At 42.2% G+C, this 15,972-nt stretch overlaps 1 protein-coding gene across 3 annotated transcripts in view; it reads left to right on the forward strand.

Moving 5' to 3' along the window:
- The window catches only part of PBX3 (pre-B-cell leukemia homeobox 3), a 114,746-nt gene that overhangs the window by 7,870 nt on the left and 90,904 nt on the right, over window positions 1-15,972 (forward strand). The gene's annotated exons all lie outside the window — the stretch shown is intronic.

Below are 15,972 nucleotides of genomic sequence, written 5' to 3' on the forward strand. Positions count from 1 at the left end.
GCCCCGGGTCGCCCTCCTCACAGCCCCGGGGGGTGCCGCCCGCGCTTTTAACCGTCAGGACACTTTGCAAAAAAAATACTTGTCAGATCTGCGTTGCCTCACATCGGGGTTTGGTTTTGGTTTTTTTTTTTTTAATTTTATTTTATTTTTCGCCTCAGCGGGATGTGCAGCGCGCACAATAAACTTTGTGCGGGTTGGCGCGGGGGGAGCCAGGCCGAGCCCCTGTCGGTGCGGGCGGGGACGGGACCCCCGGGGAGAGCCCCGGGCGGGGGGGGGCAAGGCCGAGAGATGGATGTTTCGCCCACAGACCCGAGCGGAGCGGGGGCTGCTCTTGGGCGGTGATGTTTGAAATGCCAAAAATTTTCATCTCAAAAGTAGAAAAAAAAAAATATATTTTTTTTCCCCTGCGTTAACGCGACACTAATAAACTCTGCGGTTTTCTTAGAGGCATCTTAGGGGATTTTTTTTGCAATTTTTTCACGTCACTTAATTTAGAGAAGGATTTTTTTTTTTCTTTCCAGCGAAGAAAATTTGCAAAGTATTCTGCTTTGTATCATGAGAATAACATTTCTTACAATCTGGCTTTAAAAATAAATACATGCATTGGCTTGCTTTTTAGTTGTATTTGATATTCAGTCACAATCCCCTTAATTGCACGCTGAAAAATTAAGACTGAATCAAAACAACAAATGTGAAATCATTGCAAATCTCAGCTGAGAAGCCTAAAAGTGCACAGTTCCCAGTAAATTACGGTGCTTTATGTCCAAGGGTTTCTTTGCTACCGGGGATCCACTTCAGTTTCTGCTGACAGCTAAGCACTAGGGTATTGACTGCGTTGTGAATATTAAGATTGATTCTGCTTTATATTGCATTATATTACCCGGGATAAGGGGAATGATCCCCCTCCTGCCCTCCCTCCCCACCGACCGGCGTTTTGCCTCGGTTCGCTCCCAGCCCCTTTCCCTCCTCCGTTGCCTTGTGTTTGTTTTCTGCCTTTCCCTAAACTTTCTGCCCGTCCTGCTCCGGAGCCAGCCGAGCAACCTGCCCTCTGTGTTCAGACATTTTGCAGCAGGCAGATTTCAATTAAGGAGGCAGGCGTAGGTCCTGCGATCACTTTATTTGCAGAGGGCTTAGCCTCGCTGTTTTGAAAGGAAAGTGTAGTCAGCCACATGTCAGAGGTGAGCTGCGAAGAAAAACCCAGGTCCTTTCAGCAGCGGGGATTACTGGCAGAGGGTGTTTGGTGAGGCCACCGCCGCCTCGGAGGCGAGAGGGAACCTGACAAGAGGCTCTGTGGTCTGAAACGTTTCGGGGTGTTTCGGTGATAACTTGTAAGTTGGGATCCTGCCCTCGTGCTGCGAGTAGTCGAGCCAAGTTTGCGAGTTATCTCTTTTGTGAAATCGCTGAGAACCAACAAAGAGTGAAGGCGTCCGCCTGCCCAAAGGCGAGATCCTGCCAGCCCCGGCAGCGCGGGAGGGACAGGATTAATGCACCGGGTGATTGATGGAGATGAATCCACACCCCCACCAAAAACTCTTCCCGGAGGGGGACCTTTGCTCGGGATCTCCCAGTTGAGACGAAATGTCTGTGTAGGCTTCAGTTAGCGTGCTAAGGCAAAGAAAACATCAAAGTAAATTCTAGCATATTTTCTGGAAGCTCTTCTCATAGGAAACGCCTGAAATAATTCTGAACTGGAAGGGTGACCAGTCTGAGATGCAATTAAAGCAGAGGTGTTCCCTCCCTCCCCCTGGTACTCCGCTTTGTCTTGTGGTCTGAGCACTTAGATCTGCCTGTGACTGGGTCATGCGCCGGTATTTAGTTCTTTTTAATCAGAACCAAAGTTTACCTGCTGTTGGCGGTGGGAATTGCCGTGATGGCTTTATCGCTACCTTGTTCTGTGGGCAGGAAGGACAAGAGGTGAGGAGGGAGACTGGAGCCTGTACGTGAAGTGTAATAGCAGTCACGGCTGTTCTTAAATAAGTAATGCAACATTTAAGTCATTTTTATATTGAATTATGTATATTTTTATATTTTAGTAGTTTTCAGTACAGTCAGGCAGGACTTTGTGAGACTGGTCGTGAGAGAACGCGTTCAGGAATCCTCAGTTTAGGCAGAGCAACTCTGTCACTTTCCCTCAAGGGTTAATGAATGCATCACATTTTTTAAAAGCCTCTCTCTCTGTGTCTCACTTAGGGTTAGGAGCTGAATGTGGTTTTTTTTTTTTTCCCTGTGAGGTATTTGCCATGTACAAAGCAAATCACTGAGCTTCCTGAATGTAGCCTGACATTTCTTTTTTAACATTTTAAAAAGTGCTGCATAATACATTTAAGAGCTTTACAGATATTAATAGGTATGTGCATTCTTAGAGGCAACCACAAGGTAGCATGGTTTTCATAAAGAAACTGCCACTTATTTCTTTAATTAGTTCAAAGAAAAACGATACCCAAAGTTCTACTGAAGCCCCTCTAATGAAATCTGAAGATGCACAAGTGAGAGTCGACTGACTCCTATTTTCTTGTGTTTTACCCGTTCTCAGAGGTGTCGCTTGGGAGTGTTAAAGTTCATTCTCGACGCGCACTCACATCTGTTGCATACCTGTGTGACACCCTCTCCTCGGCGCCTACCGTAGGGAGCAAAAACCAACGCGAGCCTTTGTTTTTTTTAAATAGTCTGACTAAATTTTTTTAAATTTTACTGACTATAAATCCTTCATATTTGTAATTTGATCCAGCCTACATTAGGCCGTTGCTATACCTGAGGTGCTGGTTATTCTCATGGAGATAGAAATGAACATATATTCATTCTTTCAGTCTTAAAATGGTTAGGGAATTGCAATTATTTCCCAGTGGAATGACATATTATTAGGTCCCGAATTGTATTGATAGATGATCTGGGGTTTTGTCTTTAAAAATCATTTGCATAGATAGGAACACACTTTTATAAAAATGCCGGAGTGCGTATGAGCCTACACGTATACGTGTATTTATTTCTATAAGTCCAACAGAAACAATGATAGCTGCCAACCAAACCCTAATTTACTGTCACCACAAACCCTAAATAGCATTCATTTACTAGTAAAGCCTAATGGCATACATGATGGTTTGCCAGATTTGTGGCCTTTGTGAGGCTTATAAGCAGGACTGACTTGGGAAGATCATAAAACTTAATGAACTTCTCGACTGCAGGAGGTGTCCGCAGGGGAAGAGAAAGGCCTGCTCGGCTGGTTGGGCTGCTTGAACTATTTTTTATGTCTAAAGAGAGAGGAGGAAAATGTTCATTAAGAACGTTCTCCCCTCATGCAGAATTTTGTTTTAAAGAAGGAATAAAAAAACCTACCAGATACAAAACCCGGAGAAACAGTGACGTTAACCACGGGGTTAATTTCTTGCTGTTCCCCATGTAAGCTAAAACCTTTATTTTTGTTGCTACAACTGTAAATAGCCATAGGATGCCATTCCGATGATTAAAGGGCTGTATGGTGCCCTCCCTTGCTGCAGTGCTCCTTATTGATGAAAATGGCCCAACTCTTTCAGGAACGCCCCTTGTCAATACGCTGCAAAGTCCGTACCGGGAGGGAACTGCCTGGAGAGGGACTGGCTTCTGCCTTGGCTGCTGGCAGGATTCGAACACCTTAACCCCTTTCTTCACTGCCCTCATGTAAAAATCGAATCAGAGGACTCTTCCCTTGCATTACACAAATTGCAACTTTCCAGTGTTTGTGAACTATCCGTTAGTGCCAACAACTTGCAATAATATATAATAAAATACGACCCTGGCAATCCTGTGTGAACGTTAAAGGATTCAAATGGAACAATGCAATGGCACTGATAGCATACATATCTGTGTGTGTAGGTATGTCTGTATGTTAGCTGTTTGGTAAATATCAGCTGTGATGTTATTGTTACTCAGTTGAGCTATTTAAAATATTTATGTGCAGTCCTGGGTTTTTTTTCAACCTGCTAAATACATATTTTTGATTTACCCTGACTAGGTAAGGAAGTAAGCGTTGTGTATTTATGTGCGTACATCTTTTCTTCAGTTTACATTTTTTAGCTTTTGTTTCCTTTCTCCTGAGTCAATATCCAAGATTTTTCACTGAACCATTGGTTACACTTTTGAATATTTTTTTTTTTTTAAATTGTCAGCAAATGCATTACAAATGATGACGTGCAGTAGAATGTTAGGTCATTTACACTGTCCTTATGGCAATGACATTGCTTTTCTTCATAAATGTCCTACTAGGAAAAAATAAATTGAATAAAGTATCTTGATCGTCATTTGGTCATCTGTTACAAACACATTCATTACCAAAATTCTGTCTCTTTGCTGGGTTTCTGACACAGTGGTTGTCTGGTTAAGAGAACAGGCGGCTTTGGTGATTATTTTCATTACATAAATTCACATTACTTTGTCTTACAGAACCTGTAACTAGACAGTACCTTTAGACATTACCATTGTTAGTGCTCCTTCCTATATTTAAATAACAATCTTCACATTGATTACCAGGATCCGTGTTTCCATAATTTTTTTTATTTATTTAATTTTCCGCCTCCGGAAAAGATAAATTTGGACCTACTTGTCAATACTAATTTAAGTAGGAGCAGGGATTTATTTTATTTTACAGCTATTTTTCAAGTCTTTCATTTTATTGTTGAATTTGACACGTTTTCTTGCTTATCTGAAACTGCTAAATTCTATGAGTTACAGTGTGGTGTGTTTTAAGATGCTTCTTGTAAGTTAAGGAATTTTTGCATTCGGAGCTAAATTATTATAATGGCATGCAGTGAATGCAAAAGAGGCTTTTTTTTTTCCACAGGATTTAGCACATTTATCAAGCTCTATTCCTACAGCTTTCAATGAAAAAGTTGTATGATATGGATATTATGCTGTCTTTTTTCAATTTAAATATTGATTTGTGTGAAACATTAATATAATGATATTTGCAGTCTACCGTAGACAAACATAAGCAGAATTAGACATACTAAATTGTTACAAATGTAACACAATATTTAAATACCTAGGAAGGCTGCATTAATAATTACATAGCACAGCGTGCCGGGGTCCGGTTTGGGTCTGTCGGGGGTTTTGGGGCTGTTTGTCCGTCCCGGGCACAGGGGCTGGGGGGGTTGAGTCCCGACCCCCGGAGCCCGTGGAGTTCTCCCGTCCCGGTATCGCTGGCAGAATCCCGTGTAGCTGTTTGTGCTCCCTGGATTGACACCCCGAGAAGGATGCTTTGTTTGTTTTCTCAGCAGTCATGTTTAATGCTATTCGCTTATCAAGGTGATCAGCATGGTTCAGATAACACATGCCTGACACAGCCTGCCTTTTTTCACCATCATGTTGACCTTTTGTCACATTTGCTTTTCTCTGGTAGGCAATTCATGTCTTTAAGTATGAATGGAGTAAATAATTCACATCAATATTTAATATAAATTATTAAAGTTTCTGTCAGCTCTTATAGTTCATGCTTTTATAAAGTTGGAGTAGTTCATCAGCCAAACAGATGAATTGTGCTTCTCAGCTGGACATTAGAGCTCCTCCATAATGCTGTCTGTGCAGTGCAAGTAAACAGGGAATTAAATATGAAAGGAAATGAAGCCTGGTACTTTAGCTCTATATATTTTTCAATAATGCACATTCTTTAGGATAAATATCCATCGTAATTTATTTTGTTATTCCCATACTTTTTTTTTTTTTTTTTTCCCCTTCATGTTGCAAACAGAACTGTAGAAAACCCCCCTGACCCCGGCGTTTTCTTCTACTCTTTGTTATTATCCTTCTGCGAGGGCTCCAGCCCCTTCCTGGGCTGGGGAGGGTGTTCTCCTGCTGGGGGGCTTGGGCCTTGGGGTTGGTTTTTTTTCCTTAAGGTTATTTTCTGTCTTTAAAGGTTGATGGGCAGCACTAAAAGGATCACGTTTCAGGGTTTTTTGGTCCGTGTTTATAAATGATAGCTTATATTTTGCAAAGTGACCTGTGATAGAAAGTAGATTCTGAAAATATTTTTTAAAGAGGAAACAGTCTGCTCTCTGATTGTACCAGCTGTAACGTGTTTATGGCTTCAAGAATTGCATAAAAATAGCATGTTTTGCGTAAAAGCATACAGTAAAAATCATTATGCGCTTACTTTAATTTCATTCTATTTTAGGTATTTTACTTCAAATTCTTTTGTTAGCCATCAGTTCAATGCATGTTGCACAGTCACATGCACTTGTAACAATATATGAATCACTGAGTATCACGCGTCCTACAAATCCATCACTTGGGAAGGGGGGTGGGTTTGTATCCTGTGTTTACAGGTCAAACCCTTTTGCTATACTTAAGTCATGCATCAACATTTAAAGCTAATCACTCATTCCTCTTTGTCCAGCAGGTGGCTTTTTCATATATTATTTAATTTACAATTATTTATTGTAAGTGGAAAATAGAATTTAATATTATTATCCTGATTGCTTTTTTTTTAGAAGAACATAGGGTTTTCAGTGCATCCTGTTGTATATGATAGGGTCAATGAAAGCATCTAGAGATCTTCAAGTACACAATCTAAATTAAGATTCTAAACAGGCTTTACAGATGCTGGTAACTTTGGCAATTATCATTTTGTTTGGTGAACAGTAGTAAAACAGTGTGCGGTAAAAGTGTTTAGAGAGAGAGGATAAATAAATTGAACAGTTTTGCAATGCAAAGTGGTTTGTGGTGTTTTTGAGGATTTCTTGGCTCTTGCTTAACTGCTATTGTGAAGCCTGGAGCAGATTTTCCCATTGCTAATGCCCTAGAAGTATTAATTCACTTTGATATGCTAATTAGAGGGCATTATGCAAGAAATGAGATTAAGTGGCAGCATGAAGCCATTTGCCTGTCAGTAAATTGAGAGCTTTAGCATCAGGAGGAGCTTTGTTTTTTCTGAGTTTCTCTTGGTTTTGCATATAAATAAAATTGATTGAAAGGTCTAGAGAAGCTTCTAGAACATTGGTGGTTCTTTTTCTCCTTCTATGATTATTTAAACTTCATGTTAAAGCCTTTCTCTGAATATTAATTGATCTAATGGGAGATACTGAACATGAAGAATTTCATTGTATTCTCAGTTACTGTATCTTAACAAAAGGAAAGTATTAGAATTCTTTGTGTCATCTGATTTTTGCGGTATTATTTTAGCTATATCTTACAGCTTTGAATTCTAACCTCTCTGCTCTCGCTTCTGTGCTGAGAACTGGATCTGCGTGGAGGTATTTTTGCCAGTTCTGCTGGTTTTGGGACTGGGATAACGAGGGCCCGACCAGCTGAAGTAAAATGCTCGGCTCGGATTCCTGGCCGGTGGGGCCTTGGACATTTATCACCCCCACTCATTCATGGCATTTCCCATCGTTTCTTATGTAAATCACACATATATTTTCCTCCACGTAGGAAGGAAGGGTTGTAATATTGACCATAGATTTTATTCAACTGCCAGAAACTGTGTTAAAGTAACATTAAGGGATTGACTTACAGTCATAAGAGCGAGGAAATTTGGAGTTAATAGTTAAACTCTGCCCTTAACTCAACTCATTGAACCTATTTATTAGAGCATATATGATACGTAGGATCACTGTGCTGAGACCTCTGCAGTATTAGGACGCTCCAGGATGTCTCAAAGACGAGAGTTTCTGATTTAGTTCAAATTTTCCTGGTCTGGGTTTTTTTTTTGGTGTGTGTGGGGTTTTTATTCAGCCTCGGAGTTGCTTTATTACAGTTTTGTGGTTAGTTTTCTTTTTATAATACTGTTTAAAAATATCAGAGAAGTAATTCTGGAAATTGAAAAAAATCAAAAAATAAAAGCAAAACAAACCCGACCCAAGCCTCTCTAGTCCTCTTTGCCTGAGTGCCTGCAGAACGTTTGCTGTTTGTGTGCCCATCTCCTCCACAGATCCTTGTCGCAAAGTCAATCAGGGGAGTAGTGCCGGAGTGACAGTGCTTGTTATGAGCCCCAATAGTTATTTAAAAGAAAGGAAAAAGGATAAAAAAATGCCCCAGAGCTGTGTGCGGGGGCCGTTCATGCTAGATGCACATGCTCTCCCTGAGCCTGGCAGCTGAAGTCTATCACTGTTGGGAAATTTTTAACATGAACCACATAAGACACAAACCACCGTGGTTTCCTCGAAGCCACAGGGGTTTTCACTCAGCGCAGGACAACGGGCACGTGCGCTGCGGGTCCCTGTCCACTGCCCCCAGCACCGCGGGCGCCGCGAGCCCTCCCCACCCGCCCTCCCCGCTCTCCCTCAGCACAGCGGCCGTAGCGCCCTTTGCATTTCAGGCACCATGTCCCTGCTTGGCCTTGGCTCCCAAGAGCTGCTGAGCCCGTTGGCCCAAAGAGTCCCATCAAAACCAGCACCTGAAACGGCAAAATCAGTTCTTCTCCCAGAAAGCAAAGGACAGCGCTCTGGGCTCCTGCTCACTGTGTTTCACATTCTTCAACAAGAGCACTAGATACCCAAAGTGTTCTATGGCCAACCCTAACTTTCTCAGTGCCCGTAGACCCCGGTGGCGGTGGCTGGGGAGGCGAGGGTGCTGGAGATGAAAGCCTGGCAGTCATGGCTTTGAATCCTGATGATGATTTGGGAAGAAAAAGCCTTCCTCCCGCCCGGGTGAGGAGGGACGTGGTGACCCTGGTAGGGGCAGACCCGGGGCTCGCCCACCGAAGGGAATGCAAGAGCTTACTTTTCACATCTTTAAAATGGGAATATTCTCCACCTGATTTTTCGGTGATGATTGTGTCAAGTTGATGCTATGTGTTGAAAAGGAATAATTTAATCAAGTATTTGGTATAATTAAAATTGTTACGTAAGTAATCTCTTAGCAGTATTTACAGTGTGCACTTCATTCCAGTCCCGGTGAGCCTGAGTGGAGTCTTACCTCCTGGAGATGAAGAGATTAGGCTTTCCTTAGACTTCTCCTTTTCCTGGCTTTAATTAGGAATGTTTGGTGTTTTGATTAATGGTTAGACCTCTAGCAGAAGGGTGTTGGGGTTCTCTGGCTGGGTGGTTGGTTTGGTTGGTACAGAGAGAGACCGTTTGCTCGCCGTAGTTGGGGATCGCTGCTCCCTTCAGTGCTCGCTGTTCGCAGGCAGCATGGCACACTTGAAAGGGTAGTTAAAGTGCGCTTTCATATATTTGTTGATTAAAGAAGGAAGTGTGCTTTTAGTGAGGTTTGTAATTACAGAACACCCAAATGTTTGCTTATTTTCTTTCATGTGAGATCCTGGTAGCGTGATTAACTGTCACTAGTAAGAACAAGTTACACTAGATTGTGCAATGATTCTTATTTGACTTCAAGGATGTATTTATTACCATTTTTGAACAAATTATACTAACATGAAAAGTTGTGGAAATGATTGTGCACTAGATAAGGTGATACATTACAGGAGTGGTTGGGTTTATGGAGCTTTATGCCGAGGTTTTCTCAGAAATTATAGCACAGTCCTGTCACTATAAAACCCGGTGATACAGTTGGTAATAACATGCAGTGGAGGTATTTTTAGGATTTCACTTGTTATTCAAATAGAGTGGGAACTGTCAGTTTTCCTACCTCGTATTTCTTTCCTTTGTTGCACTGGGTGAGGAGCGGGGAAGGAGAGCCCGGGGATGGGGGAGTGGGTGCTGGGGGGTCCCACAGCCCGGCCGGGTCCCGCGGTGCCACCGGGGCTGGGGCTGCCCAGGTTTGGGCACCGCGGTGCTCCCTGGGCGCCCGGTGCTCGTGTGGGACGGGGGGGAATTTTGCCTTCCATGTGCAGCTGGGGCTTTTTTTTGTGAATTATTTCTGACTTCCTCTCCACTTGTTAGGGCAGTGACGTGATATCGATATGGAGCTTGGGAACTTATTGACTTGTTGGTTCTTGACCTTTTGACTGTGACCAAGTATAGAAATTGAATGTCTGAAAATTAAATGATAGACTCTATATACATAAATTCTTGGATGTCAGTGTATTACATGAACTAATTTCGGTTTACCTAAATTTATGGCATTTTGTGTTCAATAAAGGAAATATTTCTTCCTTTCAATATACTGAGAGTCTAATAATATTGTAGTTGCTAGCACTAAACAAATCAATTTTCTTTTACTGACTGATTATCATAACAGCTGCTGCTTAATCACCGGGACTGTTACATAACTTTTAAATCTCTAATATTTTGGAGAGGAAGGAGCACCATCGTCTCGCCAGGCAGCGACGTGATGCCATTGGTGCTGAACCGTACGACGGCCTTTCGCGGGGCTCCAGCCTGGAGTTCTCCTTTAGTTTAGTAATATTTAATGGGCCACGCGCACTTGAGCAAACTGCCTCCTTGAAAGGAAACCCGAAATAACACTCAGCCTGTTTGCCCTGAAACAAAACACGGGCAGTTGTTTTTCTGCCCTAAAAGCGTAGCCTGGCGGGGCCTGATGAAAATGCCGAGCGTCGGCCTGTAACGTCTGATGAAATTAGCTGATTGCTCTGCACGTGCGGGCGGGGAGGGCGGCGATCCCGGTTTTGTGGCCTCCAAACCGGGGCGAGGGAGCTGGGAATATTGTTCTCTCCGAGTGCCGCAATAAGGCCGTGGTCAGCGCTAATGTAAATATTTGTACAACAGCCGTGTTCTACAGACTCCGATTTAATGGTAAAAATCTGCCCTGAACGCCTGGGTAAATATATGCTGAAGAACAGAAGCCCATTCACTGGAGAAACAATTGCCTTTAGGTTCTTTGTTGTGGAAGTGGCCCCCAGTGATGCGCCGGAGGCCGGAGCGCGGCGGAGCGCGGCGGCCGTGGCTCCCTGGCAGTGCCCGTCGCGGCGCGGGGGGACGGGCGGGCGCGGGGAGCCCCCTCACACCCCGCGCCTCCCGCGCACCGCGAGGGGAACTTGTCAATGGAAGAAAAAGAACTGTAATCGCACATTTACATATGCTCCTAATTGTTGATTTGGGGATTTTCTATGAATATAGCTTCACAAAACAGATGCTGTTTAAGAAAAGGGGGAACATAATTTTGTGGGCAATGAATTAAGTGTTTTTGTGGCCCTCTCATCCGTAGCTAGGAGCAGTTTGTGGACCGCGTCTGTGAACGCCGCTCATAATTGTTTTTCACACATAAGTTATGCAAATGAGCTTTTATGGCAACTGGCATAACAATTAGCATCCTCCAGCAATATTTTAGCAGGTTAATTGCAAAATTTCTAAATTGTACATCTGACTTGTTAATTAGGCATGACAGAGGTGGTAAAATAGTTATCTTCAGGCAGTGGCAGCCAGGAGCTGCTTGAAATGCAAAGAGCAAGGATTGATTGGATTTGAGGGTTACAATTGTGGGAGCACTGCTGTTGTCAAGTGCCGCTGAGCAGCTCTGCTCCAGCGGCTGCCTCAGAGCGAGAGCCGCGGCGTCGCTGAGAGCATCCTGCCATTTACAAATCTGCTTTATTTAACTCTCCAACTCTCCAAATCCCGTCTCTGGGAAGCGCCCGGCTCCTGCCTCTCCCTCCACCCTGGGCCCACGCGAAGGGGCAAACCGCGGAGCTGAAGTCGTAATTTTGATTTTATTTACAAATATGCCTGAAAGTTTAGCTGCTGGCAGGGATCAACACATACTTTTTTTTTTTTTTAGCCCTGGTAAAAATGCCGTGACCCATCCCCACACGTCTGCTGAGAATTCTGCCTCACTTTCCTTAAATTGCGACCTTTGCTGCCTGATATTTTAATATGATGTTGATTACATTTTACAAGCTTTACTTACTCAGCTTATTTCTCTTAAATCCTTGCTTTCAAATACCTTTGTGTGTCTTATAATATTAATCGTATTAAAATACAAAAAACCATGATATTTGCAATAATCCCTTTTTAGGCTCTCAGAGGTATGTCTGAATGATTAAAAAAAGATTGTAACATGAAAGTCTTCACACTGGCAACGTGTTCAAAACAGCTTTCCCCCAGTACTGCCTGTAACAGACAATAATGTATTCCAGCAGAGGTACAGTCTGCTTGAATCACACCAACACAATTTTCCACCCCAGTATGTTCTAAATACATTTTACTCTCTCTGGCTGCTGATTTTGATATAAAATGCAGATTTCTGGGCTATTTTAATATTTAATAAGTTAAAGGGTGATAATAAACAGAAAAAAAGCGCCACTGAACAAGTACCTTTGGGAGAGAGAGGAGTCATCCAGCCTGCGGAGAGCTTTGTTTGCTTGGACCATTTGTCTCTACTTTGCTGCTGGACTCTGTGCTCTGTGCCTTAAATAAAGTCAATGAAATTTTAGTGCATATGTAGTATCTGTGAGCAAAAAGAAAATCACCTTAAGCACATGTGAAATTTCATGTCCTCTTTTTTGTCTATATGCATTCTCTTGATTTAACTACATGGTTTTTAAAATTGGGATGTTATATTTTCATTTAAAAAGTAAATGTTCCTGCATGCATAACTGTTCTAATATTTTACATTTTCTTGTGACATGTGTATATGGAGTAAGTGCCATTTATGATATGTTGTCATCAATAATTTTGTCACAGAGAATAAAAGCCTTTAAACTCATCCACCCACTGGAACGTTTTATCATATTTATTTTAAGAGATATGAAATTAGCAGAACAATTGAGCTCTTTGTATGTGGGAGATGCAAATGTAACTGAATATTTACCTTTAATGAAGGGCAGCATAAATATCTCAGTATCAATAAATTATATGCAGTAGCAGGATATTCCATAGACACCTAATAAATGGTTGCTTTTTTTTTCCCCCCTAGATTCCTGAACCGCATTACGTTTTAGGATAGTTTAATTTACAGCCAACAGCGAAATTAAACATTGGTTAACTTTTTGCAACGATCTGTTGCAATTGGAAAATATTGTTTTTTGACTAGAAGTAAAGCGCGTTTCCAAATCATTACATTTGCTGATTAAACGCTCGCTTCCTGTATTCAACAGTTTAAGGACGAGTTTACTACAGAAATGCTCCAGCAGGTAATGTGTGGAGTGGAGGAACCATTCTGAGGAGGCTGATGGAGAGGGAGGTTTCGCAGGGAAGGTTTCAGGTGTTGCTGCTTTTGTCTCGTCACAGTGTGTGTCTGTAGCACCAGAGAGAAGTTGCAGGGAGAGCTCGTCTCGTTTGAGACAATGAGAAACTCCGTGTAAGTGTGAGAGGGAAAGGCAGAACCAGAAAGCGTTGTGTGTCCTCCCTGGTAAGTAAATATACTCCACGGTTTAAATGTACATCACATTTTAACTGTCCTAATATTGATCATCCTATAGAGGAATTATATTGAAGTCTACTAGTTATTAGTGTAAAGAGGGTCAGATGCAGAGACTGGTACAAAGCAAGTGCTCTCATGGTAATGATGCTGCTATTTATAGATCCCCATTTCATTAGTTGCAGAGTTTCAGGGAAGAGATTTTCTCTAGGGGAAATGGATACTTGAAGTTCATTTTCTTCCTGATGCACATTAAGGCAGAAACGTGAACAACCTTCAGTAGGACACACGACTGGGGGCTGGCTGTGACCATTTTCCCTCCGTGTGCCTGTAGTTGTGTGTGTGAAACCCCTGCCTGCTCCTCCGCCGGCCTCCATTTCCAAATACCTTTCACAGTATTTTTGTCACAAGAAGGATTTTTTTTTTTCTCTCCCCCTAAAGGAATTTTATTTTTTAAAGGGTGCCATGCCAGTAAACCGAGTACTGTTAAAATGTTTTGCTTTATAAACCAAACCCATCTGGATCACCTGACTGAAGCTGTCACGCACTACAGCCTGTTTACACAGTGCCCAGGAAATACAGGCTCAGTTAATCAAAACAGGTCTGTGTTTTCTGATATTTACTAATAAATACGGAAATTTCTTTGAGTATCTCAAAACGCGATTGTTTAAACGTACTTAGTTCAATCCTGTGAAATTCAGATAATCAAGGCTCCATATAATTTTTGTGTGCCTGTATTTCTAGCGCTTTCCTTCTTGGAATTCTTGACATCTTGAGTTATTTTTTTTTTTCCTTTAAGAGAATATTTACTTAGTTAGTATTCACTTAATTAGAACTGACTGTTTAATGTTTTCTGGGAGGGTATTTATGGTATTTTCTTTGCCATATTTGCATTCCAGAAATTAAGTCCCCATGCCATTATTCGGCAAGGCTTTCATACATTAGAATGATGAATTGAAAGCAGAAATGGGAAAAAGACTGCAATGCAATGAAAATTTAATCAGCGTCTTCTGCTGCTTTAATAAGGCAAATAATTCTTATTGGCCGCTGCGTTAAGGTTTCTAATATTTAATTCATAACAAACCTTGCATTATTCTGCAGCAGCATCGACAGCTCCACTTTGCTGCCTGCCAACAGGCAACCATAAAAACTTAAAAGCAGATGTAAATGTCTGAAACAAGGAGAATGATTGGATCTAAAGCGGTCAGAAAAAATCAACAATATTGCCAGAGAGTTTGATAAATCTTTACACACACTTTAGCCATGTACAAATGATATTAATTAAACTCATTAAACGTGTTGATTTTGAGGATTTGGGGTAACTTTTTTGAAACGTGCCATTTTTTTCCGTTGCTGCCAGCCCCCGGACGGCAGCGGCAGCGCGAGGTGCTCCGCGCCAGGCGCCTTGAGTGATATTAGAATTCTGGAAGATTCAGTTCATTTTCATATTTAGGGTATTTGTTATATTGCAGTGGTAAAATTGTTGTCATTTGTCTTATGTGTGGGTCTAAGGCTGGAATTACACGCAGGAGCCGGAGCTGGTCCTCCCGGTGCGCTCCCGGCCCTCTCCTCCCAGCGGTGTCGTTAATTGATTAAAAAACCCCGCGCTCGGAAGAGCCCGCGTTCGTTTTCAGGTCTCATCCTCGCGCCTTTTCCTGCCGGGGAGGGCGGTTTGGGGGGCGACGGCGCGGTGTCGGCGGCGGGGCCGTGCGGGGCGCGGGGCCGTGGCGGTGTCACCGCGGCGGTGGCGGGTGCTGGTGCGGCGGTGGCACCCGGCCAAGGGAAGGTGCGGGCTCTTGTTACAGCGAGGGGCTGCGCTTGTTCTCATTTCTTCTTGAAATGGCTTAATTGGTGTCAGCACCCCAGGGATAAAGGCCTCTAACACTGAAATCCACACGATTCACCCTGTCTCTGCTCAGTGTAGGGAAACTGGTAACAACTGGTGGTGAATGAGGAGTGAACGGTGCTGTAACAATACTCGATGATGTTTGGGATGACAGAAATTAATACGCACTTGCTTGAAGAAAGCAATGATTAATGGCAGTGAGCAAGGGAATGCTGTCCCTCCTTTAACTCCACTTTGATGGGGATTGAAAAGCAAAAGGCTGTTTTCATTCTCTCTCGAAAGCAGAGGTCACCCAGAGTACATTACAGCAATTTTTCCTCTCTGTTTTTTATTTCATAAATATTATGATAAGCATAGATTAGATAGATTTTTTTTTTTTTTTCCATGGGGGCTTAAAAGGACATTTTATGTCTGTTTGCTGTTTGTGCTCAACAAAGAAATCCCATTTCTTCCATTTTTGTGTTAGATCGTTTTACTTCGCAGTGGAATAATTAGTATAATTAAGGATTTTAAAAGCTCACTGTCGTGTTAGATTTTCTCAGGTTTTTGCAGTCGGAATTTCATGATCTTCATTTCCAAAGTGCTGACAGGTCAGAACGAGGCAAGGAGTGTTGCCGAGAAAAGAAAAAAAAAAAGGTTAAAAATCCGAGATTCCTCATTGAATTTTTGATGTAAATATATTTTGCAAGATCCTCGCGCTTGTCAGCGGCTTTCTTAGCTATTTGATAAAGAATCTTTATTCTACAAGAGGACTGAAATAACACAACAGTGCTTTGGATAATGAATTCTTCATCTAAGCAGAACTTTAAAACAAAGTACAATGTTGGCATTTTTTTCTTTGAGTGAGAGGGCTGATACATCTTTGGGATCCGACAGGAAGACATAAATTAATAGAGTTCTGGAGATCAGTTTCTCATTAATAATCCATTTTGTCATGGTTCTTG

This window comes from Calidris pugnax, unplaced genomic scaffold (assembly GCF_001431845.1).
Source record: "Calidris pugnax isolate Ruff unplaced genomic scaffold, ASM143184v1 scaffold102, whole genome shotgun sequence".
Lineage (NCBI taxonomy): Eukaryota > Metazoa > Chordata > Aves > Charadriiformes > Scolopacidae > Calidris > Calidris pugnax.